The sequence below is a fragment of the Carassius gibelio genome, chromosome B18 (assembly GCF_023724105.1).
Source record: "Carassius gibelio isolate Cgi1373 ecotype wild population from Czech Republic chromosome B18, carGib1.2-hapl.c, whole genome shotgun sequence".
Lineage (NCBI taxonomy): Eukaryota > Metazoa > Chordata > Actinopteri > Cypriniformes > Cyprinidae > Carassius > Carassius gibelio.
Window position 1 is genome coordinate 6,477,562 of NC_068413.1, and position 15,485 is coordinate 6,493,046.

Sequence of the window (15,485 nt, forward strand, 5' to 3'; positions counted from 1 at the left end):
TACAGCATAACTCGCATTCAGCTCAGGTAAAATGAATGATGCGTTGCTGAAAATGTGGTGCAGGAAGCAATCATTCTTCTCGTGGTTTCTTTTAGGAATTTTAGGAAACATCTGTGACAAAGTTGATATGGTTAACATGACTGAGAACACCATTAAGTCAGATGAGCTATGAAAGAAACGTCTAAGCAATAACCCTCATGTACATTGTAATATTTAATGTATATATATATATATATATATATATATATATATATATATATATATATATATATATAGTGTATATATAATCTACCAGTCAAAAGTTTTTGAACAGTAGGTCTAAGATCTTTAAGGTTTTCCAAAGAACTCTCTTCTGTTCACCAAGCCTGCATTTATTTGATATAAAGTACAACAAAAGCAGCATTGTTGTTTAAAATAAATGTAATTTAAAATAACTGTTTTTATTTGAATATATTTTAAAAAGTAATTTATTGCTGTGATTAAAGCTGTACTTTTAGCATCATTACTCCAAGTCTTCAGTGTCACATGATCCTTCAGAAATCATACAAGTATTCTGATTTGCTGCTCAAGAAATCTTTTTTAAAATGACAGTATTATTATCAATATTTCAAACAGCTGAATACGTTTTTTTCAGGATTTTTTGATGAATAGAAAGATCTGCATTTATCTGAAATAAAAACCTTTTGTAACATTATACACTATATTCTTCAAAAACTTAGAGTCAGTATAATTTTTATAAATTTTTTGGGGAAAATAAATGTTAGAAAGTAATACTTCTATTATTAATGATTATTGGAGAATATTATTAACAAGGACACTTTAAAATGGATCAAAAGTGATGATAAAGACATTTATAATGTTGCAAAATATTTCGATTTCAGATTAATGTTCTTCTTAACTTTCTATTCATCAAAGATACCTGAAAAAATCACTCTGCTGTTTTCAACCTCACAAAAAAAAAAAAATATTTTTAGCAGCAAATCCGAATAGAATGATTTTTGAAGGATCATATGACTGGAGTAATGATGCAAAAAATTTAGCTTTGAAATAAAATTACATTTTAATATATATTTACTTAGAAAATTGTTATTTTAAATAGTAAAAATATTTTGAAATTGTATTGTTTTGCTGTACTTTGGATCAAATAAGTTGGTTAACAGGTGAGACTTCTAAAACAAAAAATCTTACTGTCAAAAACGTTTGACTGGTAGTGTGTAGGCAACTTTAATTTTTAATTTGTAATTGTGGCGAGTGGGGCGGGGCCGAGAGGCGTGGGAACGAGGAGTGAGGCCAGGTGTAGTGATTGGAGATGAGCTACACCTGCGCCCCACCGCCAGTATCGAGTCCCACGTAGGAGATGGAAGGATATAAAACTGGAGTGACGACCGTGAAGGACGAGAGAGGACCAGGCCTGGGAGATTATTTTATGTTTTGGCTTTTATTTGTGCGCGTCAGTCGCCGTGAGGGGCTGACGCGCTGTTTTGTATTTATTTTGAATATTAAAATTATGTTTTGATTGTGCGCCGGTTCCCGCCTCCTTCTTCCCGACGACTATGGAGTTTGTATCATTACAGTAATTTTTACTCTTACTTCTAGCTTTTAATTAGCAAAAAAATCAGATACACTGCTGGACAATAACCAATAATAATGATTTGTTTTCATACATCAAACACTTTTTTAATGAATTGATAGCTGTAAAGTCATGTGTGGCTTGAAGACCTGGAGGGCAAAACATCCATAGAACTGCAGCCAAGCCTATCAATTTTCCATCAGTTTCACAACTGCAAATATTTAGATCACCTCTCAAAAGAATAAAACTGCGGAGCCCTGCATATGACATGCAAGAAAAAATAAATAAATTGTGCGCACAATTTACCTCAATGTACTAAATCATGCCACGATTACTATTGCGTTCCCTCGATTTGCTAAATCGTGCACACAATTTAGCCTAATATTTTTTCCTGCATGTCATTTGTGGGGCTCCGTATAAAACAAAGGTAGTTTTAGACATTTGCAATCCATACTAAAGGAACACTTTTTTTGAAAATAGGTTAATTTTCCAACTCCACTAGAGTTAAACAGTTGAATTACCGTTTTCTAATCCCTTCAGCCAATCTCTGGCGATAGCACTTTTATCTTAGCTTAGCATAGACCATTTAATCTGATTAGACCATTAGCATCCTGCTCTAAAATGATCAAAGAGTTTCTATATTTTTCTTATTTAAAACTTGACTGTAGTTACATCGTGTACTAAGACCAATGGAAAATGAAAAGTTGCGATTTTCTAGGCCAATATGGCTAGGAACTATATTCTCATTCCGGTGTAATAATCAAGGAAACAAACACTGAAGAAGAGTATTCTGAGAGAGAAGAGAGTGGATGCCGAGTGTTTGTTATCTTTATCTGAGAGAACAGATGTATTCTCACATGTTCTTAATATCATTTCTAAATTCTCCACTGAATTATGTGATCTGGAGTGTATTTTTTCTTCCACGTGTGTGAGTGTTATGAGTCAGAGCTCATTAACTCTAGATCGTCAGTGCTAAAGAAAATCGAGTTAAACATGAATCTACATGTGAAATATGAAAGCATATGATAAAAGATATATTTTCTGTATCTGTTTTGTATGCAGCTCATGGTATAACAATAAATTATGTTTATGACAATAAGCAGTATGACCTTATTAAACATAGCCTGCAAAGAGTGCATGTCTGCCTATTATAGAATCAAAATCAACTATAACGTTAGATCACAATCGGAAGTTATTATAGGCACTCAGTGGGTTTTAAGCAAAAACATTCAATATCACATCAATATTTAAATGTGGCTTGATGCTAATTGTACTTTTGTTTATATTTCTTCTAAGCATTATAGATAGTTTGTGTCTGGCATAGAACAAAACTTTATTTAGCTATATTAATTTAAATCCATATGAGATACATATCTGAGGAAAAATTATTTGTTGGCCGGCGCCACCTAACGTGCAGGCGTGAATTAGCAGAAGGTGATTAATCGTTTCGTGCTCAGTGTGAAAGCAATGTTTACTGGCAATTCACCTCGCTTTTTCGTATCGCGCTTAGTGGGAAATGGCCTTTAAGTGCACTGAAGTCAGCATCCTCTCCAGGGGTGAAAGCATTTATCATGACTGCAAGAATGATCTCTATTTCCCCTCTTACTGATACCTGCACCTTTCCCAGGAGAAAAAGGGAATTTAGAGCAGCGACATGCCACCATACAATATTATACCTTGTCAGGCGTGCTTCATGAGAAATGTTTCCATCCTCATAAAATATTTCCCAAATTTAAATCTATGAAAAAGTAACCTCGACCCCCCCCCCCCCTTCAACCATCATGCATTCATGCTGACAAGATATTATGATAGAACTGCCAGTGACAATGCAGAGTCCATACAGTGCAATTCATTGCCAATCCAGTGCATTAATAGCAATGAAAATGACATGCTGTTTCTATCATGTTCCATCCCATGGACGTCCTTTTTTCTTGTGCGTCAGTTCTCCATCAATTCTTTACTTGCACTGTGTCTTGCTTAAGACTCTATGCGGAAAACTAAATTTTCTCTCATGCCTGAAGCTTTTTAAATAATACAGTGTACTTGCATGGCCATTGGTTTGTGCAGTGAATAAAAAAAGTGCTTCACCGCCCCACAGAAGTTGTCCCGGGCAATGCAATACTTCTTGCCACAGTGCTCCAGTTCTGTAACAGTTTTCAATCGCCCCAAGATGGCTCTGACTCAGCAGCCTGTGAATCCCACACCTCCAGCTGCTCAATCAGCTTCTAAGAGTTCTGTCATTGTTCTCGCTTGACCAGATGTTATCCAATCCCTGAGCGCCGTGGACCCCGGCCCAAGACAGTGCTGGACCCGGTACCTTAGGCATCTTCCTGACCTGTGGGACAGAAAGAGGAAGGGGCCAAGTCTCGCTACAGCTGGACCACCCCTCAAGCAGTCGTGCCTCCAATCACCCCATTCAGTTTCGAGTGCTGACACCAATGTGTTTGTGGTAAACATCATTGTGAACTCTGAGCCCATTCAAATAGCACCCACACAACCGATCACTGTTATAGTGAGAAAAATAATACACTAACATTTTCAGAAAGAGAGCAAATTTCCTATTTCTCTTATCATGAGCATCAGGTCCCTGCAAGGCAACCTGCCACTTGAAACAATCCTAACCCTTGCCACACGGGAGTCACCTGGAGTGTCAGACTGTGTTTTTGGAATAATAAAATGAGGTTATACACTTTAATTCACTGAAAGACCCCTGCATTTCAGCAGCGTGGTTTCCACTTCAGTTCAGAGCAATGACACACACGTCCTGCACTGTGATGAATTAGCTTGCAAAAGCAGCCATAGAAAAGGTTCCACCAGCTCAGAGTGAGTCAGGCTTCTACAGCCGATACCTCCTCGTCCTGAAAAAGGATGGCGGTCTAAGACTCATCCATGATCTCAGATATCTGAACCATGCCCTCGTGAAACAGCCTTCAGGATGATTACACTGAAACAAATCCTCTCGCAAGTGTGCCCAGGGAACTGGTTCTTTTTGCTGGATATGAAAGATGTCTACTTTCACATCCAGATAACCCCCCACCACAGACTCTCACAGCAATGTCCCCTTGGACGAGAAGATGCTCCATCCACAAACGGTTTACAGAATCTGGTAGATCTTCGGCAAGGCAGAGGTCGACCTCTTCACCTCAGAAGGCAACTTTCAATGCCCAACTTTTTTTTTGAAGGACAAGAATTCATGGGCCCAAAATCCGTTCAGTTGTTTGCCTTCTTCCTGTATGCTCTTGGCCCTCACTGAGTTTAGAAGCTGTACAAAAATTATCTTGGGACGATTACTCAAGTCTAGGCCAACCTCAAGAAGTGTGGCCTTATTTCCTCCTGCTGGGTCTTCCTGCAAATACTTGGTCCCTCTGGGCCCCTTTTTGGTGCTTAAGGCAAGTTCAAATATTGTCCAACGAATCCAATGAATTCGACTTGGTCTTCACTTCAGTCAAAGTAACTTGAGGATCCTATGACGAAATGCCTGCCTATGTAGCCAGATGGCCCCAGCAATTCTGGGGTGTTTCGTTGCCAATGGCCGTGCAGTTACACTGCATTACTGAAAAGGATTCAGTCATCGGTGAAAAAAGGAGTTTTCCCCATAGTGTCTTAAGGAAGATGCAGTACTCATTCCTGTATCTCAGGGAACTGAGGTTACGTCCGTTACTTAGCTGAACGCAGAATTAATCCCACACAGTGTGTTTTTTGTGGATTTACTTCAGAGAGCTAAACTTACTTTGATTTACACTATGGGGGCTGGTTAATATATATGCATACAGTTCATGTTACATCTACATTCAGGTTAGATGATTTTTAATGTTTCCAGATGACAAGCTTCATTAGCTCCCTGCTCTGGGCCAAGCAAATGCATATGAAACTGAAGGAAAAATATTGCAGCACTTTTAAAAAGCACCTTGGGGGTTTAATGTCTCATAAGTGGATGCAAAACATGTGCTTTCCATAACTCTCTCTGTTCTTTCACTGGTCCACATTCTGATCGAATATATGTGCATAAACTTAGTTATTCACTTAGTTATTCATTTATGCACACTCAAGAAACATGGTGACATTATCTTACACTCATCAAAACAGTTTTCATATTGTAGCTGGGGAAATACATGTCACAAAGATGTATGATCCAGTGTAAAATTAAAATTCTGCAAATGTGCTTGCCATGCTGTGCAAACAACATGTAACATGCTTTGGGTGGATTTATGTGGGTTAAGTGTACATATGTGCTCTAAATGTAATGGGCCAATCAGTGCAGAATAAGAAATGATAAAGAAAGTCAGATAGAAGGAGATAGATTGATTGATTGTGCTTTTATCTGGTCCTCCTTCATGTGTTGATTTTCCAGATCAGTCATGTTCTTGCTGTTTTCAATAGTGCGCAAGAGTAAACTTCTGGAATTAAAAATCCCTTTCATTTTCTCCAAAGAGATATGGATTTTTAGAGATAACGTTCCAACCTTTCAAGGCACATCTTCCATGAGCTTTGAGATTATTAATGATATATGACTGCTTCAGTGTGATTTCAGCTTCCTCTTTAGAAGAAAAAAAAATCAATTTATAGTCAAATTTCCAGTGACCAGTTATTGCCTTCTCCTATATTTGCTATATGAAGCACTGTTTAATGTGAATGACACTGTGACTTAGCAAGTCGATCACCCACTCAATAAAATGTATGTGCATAAACTTACTTATTCACTTAACTGTAAGTGGACACTCAAGGAGCGTGGTGACTTTTGTATTCACATTTATAAGGAGAGTCTGTAAAATACAGTTTATTGTACCATGCAGTGGTGTCAAAAGTACTGACATTCATTACTCAAGTAGAAGTATAGATACTAGGGTTTAAAAAGACTTTTGTAGAAGTTGAAGTATCAACTCAAGCTTTTTACTCAAGTAAAAGTGTAAAAGTACTGGTTTAAAAAACTACTTAAAGTATAAAAGTAAAAGTAATGTAAGGGGGAAAAAATGCCATTAAGAACAAAAGCTTAGGTCGCACCACAGGGGCCTATTGTGCACTACCCCACCGCCTCAAAAAACATTTTTCTAAAGGCCATAGGCCATAATGACTATAATGTTATATTAAAATGTTCATGTTGAAAAATTTGGGATGCACTAGGCTTCCTGTTTCAGCCGCATATATGAAAATACAAAAATGGTGTGCACATCCCAAACATCCAATTAGGACGCAGGTGCAAGACAACTGAATGATATAGACAAATAAAGAAGTGAAGTCTGAACACTGAAAACTACTGCTCCAGAGGAATTTAATCAAGCAACGTTTCGACCTTCAGGTCTTCATCAGCCGCATATATGCCCATTTAAAATGAACGCACTTTAGTACAATGCAAATACATTAAAGGACTAGAGATATGATGACTAGTTGCCAATAAGTATTGTTATGGTGCAAAAAGTCAAACTTTAGAGGTATGTCATCAATAACCCTTAATGGAATGTAAATGTACATCCAAACTTAGCTGCAGGAATCTGCGAGGGCAATGGACAAGAACATTGGTGCAGGCTTAGTAACAATTACACTTGTATGGCTGTCTATTTACAATAAACATTATAGTGCTGTCAAAATGAATTATTATTCCAAGTGATTAATCAAAAACTAAAACTGAAAAATAAGTCATAATCCTGATACCTTCTTGATTGATAGCTTCTTGTATTTGGTACATACGTCTGCTATGTCCAGTGTTCGGGGGGGGGGGGGGGGGGGGGACGAGTTACAAAGTTGGTAAAGCCTATCACAACATTGTCAATCACATCGTCAAGCGAAAACGCTAATTTATTCAAACGTCTCGCTACCGAACTACCTACAGTAGCTTAATTTGTGGAGGACGAAGAAAAAGCACTCATTTGGTAAATGAGCCAGTGAGAAATAATAACTTTTAAGTAGGGTCCAGTGCCTTTTCGATACTTTTAAAACGGTACTCCTAAACAGTGCCTGAACCGATACTTTAAAGGGGGGGGTGAAATGCTCGTTTTCACTCAATATCCTGTTAATCTTGAGTACCTATAGAGTAGTACTGCATCCTTCATAACTAAAAAAAGGCTTTAGTTTTATTATATTCATAAGAGAAAGATAGTCTGTACCGATTTTTCCCGGAAAAACACGAGCGGCTGGAGGCGTGACGTGTGGGCGGAGCTAAAGAATCACGAGCGCCAGTAGGCTTTTGCGTTGAGAGCATGTGGAAGCTGTGACATTACCTTGAGGAAAAAAACATCATCCAAAACAATCTATGGCTTACAGTCAGATTCAGCCGTTTATTTATGATCCAGAATCAGATCCCGAGGCTGAAACTGAACGAGAGCAGCAGCAGCAACGACTCGCTCCGAGCGGGGCTCGAACCCGGGTCTCCGCATGGGAAGGGACGCACTAACAAGGAGGCAGAGATATTTGAAGAAGTTTTACTCACCGCCTGCGGTTCCAACACACGATCGTGACCCTTTTTCGTTGGGATTGCATCATCCTTAAGAAATAAACGATACGCAAATCCGGCGTCAAACTGGGCCTTGTTTGTAAAACAATCATCTTCGAAATGCAGGGAACAAACAAAAACACTTGCACAATTCCGTTGATGCTCTGTAAAAATAAACTCCATCCACTGGTCCCTTAATGCTGTTTTTTCTTTGGTAATCTGTGCAGGGTTGTCTTGCCCTGGCAACCAAAAACACACTTCTTTTGTGACTTTTCGCGACGCTCTCGCTCTGATCAGTGATCAGTGTCTGTTCTCAGCCTCTTAGTGCGCTCTGCTATACGGGAGCGCGCGCTCTTCCGGCAGAGGTGCCCTTAGGACCCATATAAGGAAATTCCGCTCCATCTAACGTCACACAGAGCCATACTCGAAAAAAAACTTTCCGAAATTTGTGACAAACCGTAAGGAGTATTTTGGGAACAAAAATACTCCTTCAAACGTACAACTTAATTTTTGAAACTTTGTCCATGTTTAGCATGGGAATCCAACTCTTTAACAGTGTAAAAAACTCAGTACGCATGAAATAGCATTTCACCCCCCCTTTAAAAAAAAGAACCACAAAAAAAACTATGGATAACTTTAAAGAACATTACAAATATTTAAAATAAATCCATAGCTTTCAGCTTGGATGCTCTCATTTCCCAAGTTGTGCTTCCATTATTCTAAGGCTAATAAACGTATTTCACAATCTGGGTCATTATTTAATACAAAACCACACATAATATTTCTACTGTATCTCTGTCAATCACTCTGATATTTAGTTAAGATGAGTGCTGTCTGTCACTGTCTTAAATCAGTTCTGTGAATTACTGTATGCTCATTCTTTATAAAGTAGCAAAAATGTCGTTTTTAAAATACAGTACTGTGCAAAAGTCTTATGGAAAAATTAGTATTTTCACCCCAAAAAGGGTTTTAAGCCAGTTATTTATATCTTTTGCTGCAGTGTGTCAGTAGGAAATATCAGTTTGCCATTAATTTTAATAATAATCTAGTGCGATTTTGAATGCACAAGCAGCTTGACAACAGCAAAATGAATGTTTGGAAATGTAAACTGATATTTTATACTGACACACTACAGCAATATATATAAATTACTGGCCGAACACCATTCTTTTAAGTGAAAATACTAAAGTGTCTAAGACTTTTGCACAGTAGTGTATGTATAAAGTCCGTATGATTAAATTAAGTATATTTAAATAAGTGTAATTAAAGTATGTGTTCGTTCATATGTGTTAAGGGCTAGATTTTCGCTGGAGGAAACCGCTGTGGTGTGATGAGCGAAAACTTTACAGATGAGAAACCGAGTGATTGTTTATTAAACACATACCTTGTGTCCTCTGTTTATTTAAGTGCGCATGCGCTGCTCCGTTCGCGGTCTGCGCCTCTGTGGATTGAAGAGCACGCTGAAAGACGGGAGGAGACCGGTCTGACGCTGGTTTCATGTGAAATTTAAGGGGACTGACTCTGAGGCGATCGGATACCGGTTCCAAACCCAACCCTACTTTTAAGAAATATATATTTTTTGATAAACGAGCCCAAAACTGGCTATGTCCTTGCTGGAGTGTGATGTGATTTGTGTCATGTGCAGGTGCGATGGATCACGTACAGACCAATAGGGTGTCAGAATGGTATATGTTTATACTTCTCATCCAACCACAATCAAATTAACTGCTATGGATACTATAGTTTTTTTTTTTTTGTTTTTTTTTTTTTTTTTTTGAATGATGACACCCGGAATGAAAACAAGCCAAAATGAAATAGCAGTAACGAAGCTATTTTTAAAATGTAAGGAGTAGAAAGTACAGATACTTGCCTGAAAATGTAAGGAGTAGAAGTAAAAAGTCGGCTGAAAAATAATTACTCAAGTAAAGTATAGATACCCCAAATTTCTACTTAAGTACAGTAACGAAGTATTTGTACTTCGTTACTTGACACCTCTGGTACCATGAAGACATTTTATATTTATCATTTTTAATGAGATTATCTGTTTTTTAGAGATAGTTTTTTGAAAAGTGTGAACATTTTAAATTATTTTAAATATTATTTTAATATATATATATATATATATATATATATATATATACAAATTTTAATATATTAACTATATAAATGTATATATTTCAATAGGAAAAAATTAAAGCCAATATAAATCTTTCAATAACATTTCTTTAATTCCCTGATATTTTCCGATTTTCTGACTTTATGTGTGAAGTGAAAAGTGAAAAATAAAAGTATACAGTTTTATAGCGTTTTATATCCTTTCTATCCTTTGAAAAGGTGATATTTTAATTAATAAATTTTTTTACTCCATTTCAGTGATCATCTATTCTACATGGTCCAAACAAGTGTCAATGCCACGAGGCCGTTGATGTTAATTGTGACCTACAGAGGGCAGCAGCGCTCCACAATCTTAAACATGCAGTTTGCAATGGAACAATTTTAAAGGCATTGTAAGACTGAGTTCATCCTTTCTTCTGTTTTTGACTCTCAGTGGTATTCCTGTGGGCAGATATAATTAATGGATCACTATTTACGTTCCATCTTTTTGCCCCCATCTCCCCCTTCTTCCACCTGACAGAGGCAAGTTTGCAGATTGACAGATTGGCCATTTCTGCATAAACTGTAATTAAAGCTCATTTAGGCTGCTGATGGCATTTCCACCCCCTCCATCCGCTCCAATTAGAGAAAGTATTAGGTTCTAAACATTGTGGATCAGATAGGCTCATTAAAAGAGGAACGCTAAAGGTCCAGGACAACAATGTATACTCCGGTGTCCCGGTAAGCTTACACGGGTAGCCGGGGAGTTATGGATGTTCTATAATGCTTGATGGGTGAGCGCTTGGTATTGATCAGATAAACACTCAGAGCTCAGGATGCTATAGATCACACAGAAGATAAATCTTCGGTCCTTCCTCCCTCTCTCGCTGTTGGGCTGTCCACGAGTATGCTCAATTCAAGAAAAATAAAGTGAGCAGTGCTTTCAATCAGATGTGTAATGTATGGACTCAGCATGAAAATTTCACTTTGATTATTTATAATTAATGTTAAAGCATGTGCATTCTTCAGTCATTTGCGAAGTGATTCATCTGCCAGTGAAGTCTGATTATTTTGCAAATGAGCCCCTTTCTAGTGAACGAAACATGGCCTATATAGCATTAATAGTGAAGTCCGAGTCTTGAGTGAATGACTATGAGCTGTCCTTTTTAGTGAATCAAAAATATACGTTGTGACCAATGAAGTCCAGTTCTCGAGTGATTGACTCTTATGAGGCAATTATTTTTAGTTACCCCCCCCCAGCATAACCAGTAAAGTCTTCGAGATTCTTTATTTTAATTTTTTTAGTGAATGAATCATAGGGTCTTAAGTATTTCCAAGTATGTCTCTTATGATCTGCTTCTTTTAATGAATCAAGAACATACTGTGTGACTATTACCAGTGAAGTTCGAATCTTGACTATTTTGATCCAGTTCTTGTTAGTGAAAAAATCAAATAAAAAATCAAATCATGAATTAAAAATATACAGTGTGACTGTGACCGGTGAAGTCTGATTCTCATGCAAACTACTCTTAATGTATAAACTTTTTTTTTTAAGTGAAAGAAACATAGGGTCTTTAGAGTATTACCAAGAATGATTCTCGAACAAATGACTCTTATGATTTATCTTCTATTTAGTAAATAAAAAATATAGTGTGTGACCAGAGAAGACCAAATCTTGAGTCCTTGTTGGTGAAATAAGTAAAAAATAAAACTGAAACAGTGATGTCTGATTCTCTCATATGCCACTTCCCTTTAGTAAATTATAAATATACAGCATGACCAGTGAAGTCTGATTCTTGAGTGTGTTAAGTCTGATTCAATGACTCTTGATACTTGATTCAGTCTGAAATTATGAATTTTGTCATGTCATATTTTCGTAAGCTAAAAACCGATACTGTGTTATGTCATCTAAGGTCTAAATCAGTAATAATGTAAGAAAAAAATACAAATAAAAGAATATGAAATATATTACAACATTCAGTCCTTTTTTTATTCTTTTACATTGTTATTGAAATGATCCCAGCTTTCCGGCAACAAAATTGCATTTCTGTTTTCCTGATATTTTTCCTCAAATACAAAAGAATTGATAATAGAATCGCTAAGGAACTGGAACGGTTAAGAGGGATTTAATGTCATACTTTTAAAAGAAGCCTAATGTTCCCACATTTATGCTTATAAAGACTTGCAGCAGAACAGAGAGCACAGATCTCATGCTGACACACACTGAGAAAAGACAACATGAATACTGAGACACTATTAGTCTGGAGACACTCTCTGGCATTTTACAGCAGTTTATCCATGTGTCCGGTAAATCATTTATTCAGAAGATTTTTTTTTCCCTTCAAATAAATACTAATATGTTTTAAATCGCTCTCCCTCTCTCTTTAAAGTATTTAGACTAATATCATGAATAATTCATTATACATTCAGCCCAGGATCAAACCCATTTCAAGTATGTCAGTGTTCCTGTGTAGACCTGCTCTCGTAAACTCAGTGATGGATAATGGCAGTTACGTTCCTTTACTGGACTCCAGGTGGACTTTAAAGTCTTTTTACATTTATGAATTTCAAAAAGCATCTAAGGCAAAAACTCTACCCCCCAGGCTTTTTCCTCTGGCTCTACTCAAAAACACTTTGTCATGGTAAACACTTCTTTCAGCATGCGATCAAATGCTTTTGCCAAACATGTCTTCTGTCCCAGCAAACAGCATGGTGCCCAAAGAGCTACATGAACTTCCCATAATGCTCCTCATCAGCTGGTTAGATGAAAGGATTGGGGAAAAGAGCAAACTTTTAGTCTATTTCTTGGTCTCCATTTCCTTCGCTTATTGTCTTTTCAGTTTAAATGCATCTCCTCTTAAATATATTTGTTCCATTATAATCATCCATTGCTTTTTTTTTGGTGGAGATGCCATTTTTCTGTCTGTTTTTGCCACCCTGCTTGCCATCCTTTCAAACGTCACAGATGCAGCGATACTTCTAAAAGAGTTTCTTTCTCTTCCAGTCCTGCCGAGAGAGACTTTCATATAAATGCTAATCTATTTCCAGCCATTCGAGCTTTTAGTAATTCACTGGCAGTTTCTAATGCCACACTTGAATGGTGAGAATGGGAAAGAAACAAAAAGTTGTCGTGACACAGCATGGTGATTGAAAAACGGTTTCTGTTAATTTAGATATTAGAGGGGAGAAACCTCAAAAATCATATTTTTATTAAAATATTCCTGTTTTGAATGGAAGCATGATTCCACCTGCAGAGTGTAAAAACAATAATTGTGACTTTATATTTCACAGTTGCAGTTTTTTCAGTAATTTTAAGTTTTTTTTTATATAATTACGACTTTATTCTCTGTGTTTGTAATTTTATATTTGAAAATGTGACTTTTTCTTAAATATACTGTAACTACTGTATATGAAAAAAATTATTTACTCAAATTTGTCTTAAATGTGACACGTACATTTTCTTAATTTAATTTTAATTACCAATTTTTATAATTGAGATTTTATTTTTAATTATGACTATATCACAGAATGTGACTATAATTTTTTTTTAATTTACTTGCTCATTTACAGTACTGTTTAAAATAGTATTTTTTGAAAGCAATTGTTCTTTTATTTAATAAGGGTTCATTTAGTCAAAAGCAACAGTAAAGATGTTAGAAAAAAATATATTTCAAATAAATGCTTTTTTTTTTTTTTACTTTTTAATGATCCAATAATCCCGAAAAAATTTATTGTTTCACAAAAAATATTAATCAGCATAACAATTTTCAACATTTGTGTTTTTTGAGCAAAAAACATCATATAATAAGAAATTTCTGAACTTAAATGTGACACTAAAAACTTGAGTAATGAAAATGCAACTTTGCCATCAAAGGATTTAACTACATAAAAAAATAAAAAAATAATACAAAAAATAAGAAAGTAGTTCATTTAAATTGCAATAATATATAACAATATGTGTTTTTTTTACTGTATTTTTGATCAAATAAATGCAGCCTTGATGAGCTTTTGATTTCAAAAAGGAAAAAAAAATCTTTACGAAATCTTTACCAAATTTTGAATACCATCTTTATATGTTTATTTGTTTATGTTCATATTGTGTTATTTATTTACATAGCATTATATTTTGTCAGTTTAACCTTGTTTACGTTCTGCTCTTAGCATTAATCTGATACACTGATCACAGAGAAAGAAGCTTTTACCAGTAACAGAAGTCCACGGGAAAGAACAACAAGATGTTCGGCCATGTCAAGAAAGAAAGTGGTAGGTTGGAATTTACGAATGAACATCACCTTGATTTATATAGTGCTTTTAGCAATAAAAATTGTGTCAACGCAACTTTACAGCATTAAATAGGAAAATAGTGTGTAAATAATGCAAAATAGTAAACACTCAATTTTCAGTTAAAGGCTGATTCATCATTGTATTCAGTGATGTCATCATCCATCTCAGTTCAGTTTAAATAGCATCTGTGCAATCAAGTCAACGATATCGCTTGAAATGAAGTGTCCCCAACTAAGCAAGCCAAAGGCGAGAGCAGCAAGGAACCAAAACTCCATCGGTGAAAGAATGGGGAAAAAACCTTGGGAGAAACCAGGCTCAGTCGGGAGGCCAGTTCTCCTCTGGCCCTCCTCTGGTGTCTGTGGATGTCTGAATTAGTGCGTGGCAGCAGAAAAGATGAATGTGTTTGAGTGCGCCGTCGTACGAATGTGTCTGAGTGTGGGGGTGGGCTATTGCATCAATGAAAACAGCATTAGATGGAGGGATTGTTCTGTGATGTGAAGTCAAGCGCAGGAGATTTGGTGGGGTGTGATAACAAGACTGCTGTTGGAACGAAAGGGATATTGGTTTCTCTTTGATGCCACCGATCAGTGTCTGTGAGTGGGAATATTCCTATACTCGAAGAGCATCTGGGAGTGATCGGATATGCTTTTATCCAGAACCTTGGGGCAGACATTCACCTGTGACAGACACGTAGATGTACTTAATGTGTTCTTTGTGATCTTCTTCCACCTGTGACTCACACTCACTAACACTAATTATCAATTACCTTGGTGTGTAATTATCAGGTCAACAGGGAACTCACCTTTCATGAAAACAAATTCTTTGATATTGGATTTGAAGATACATGCTACCTCCTTAGTATTTGGAGTTAAGAAAGAATCAATGCAGTTTTTACCTAACAACCTCATTCTGGCTGAGGTGCAGCATATTGTATATTGTGTCTGATTAGAACAACATGTTTTTTTAGAGATGTTATGTATAACTAATTATTATGAATATTAATTTATTATTATTTATTAAAAACATTTATAATTAATATTTATCTTAATTTAATTTAAAATCGTATTTCTTCTAACTGCAACTTAGAATCTGACATAATTTTTTATTTTC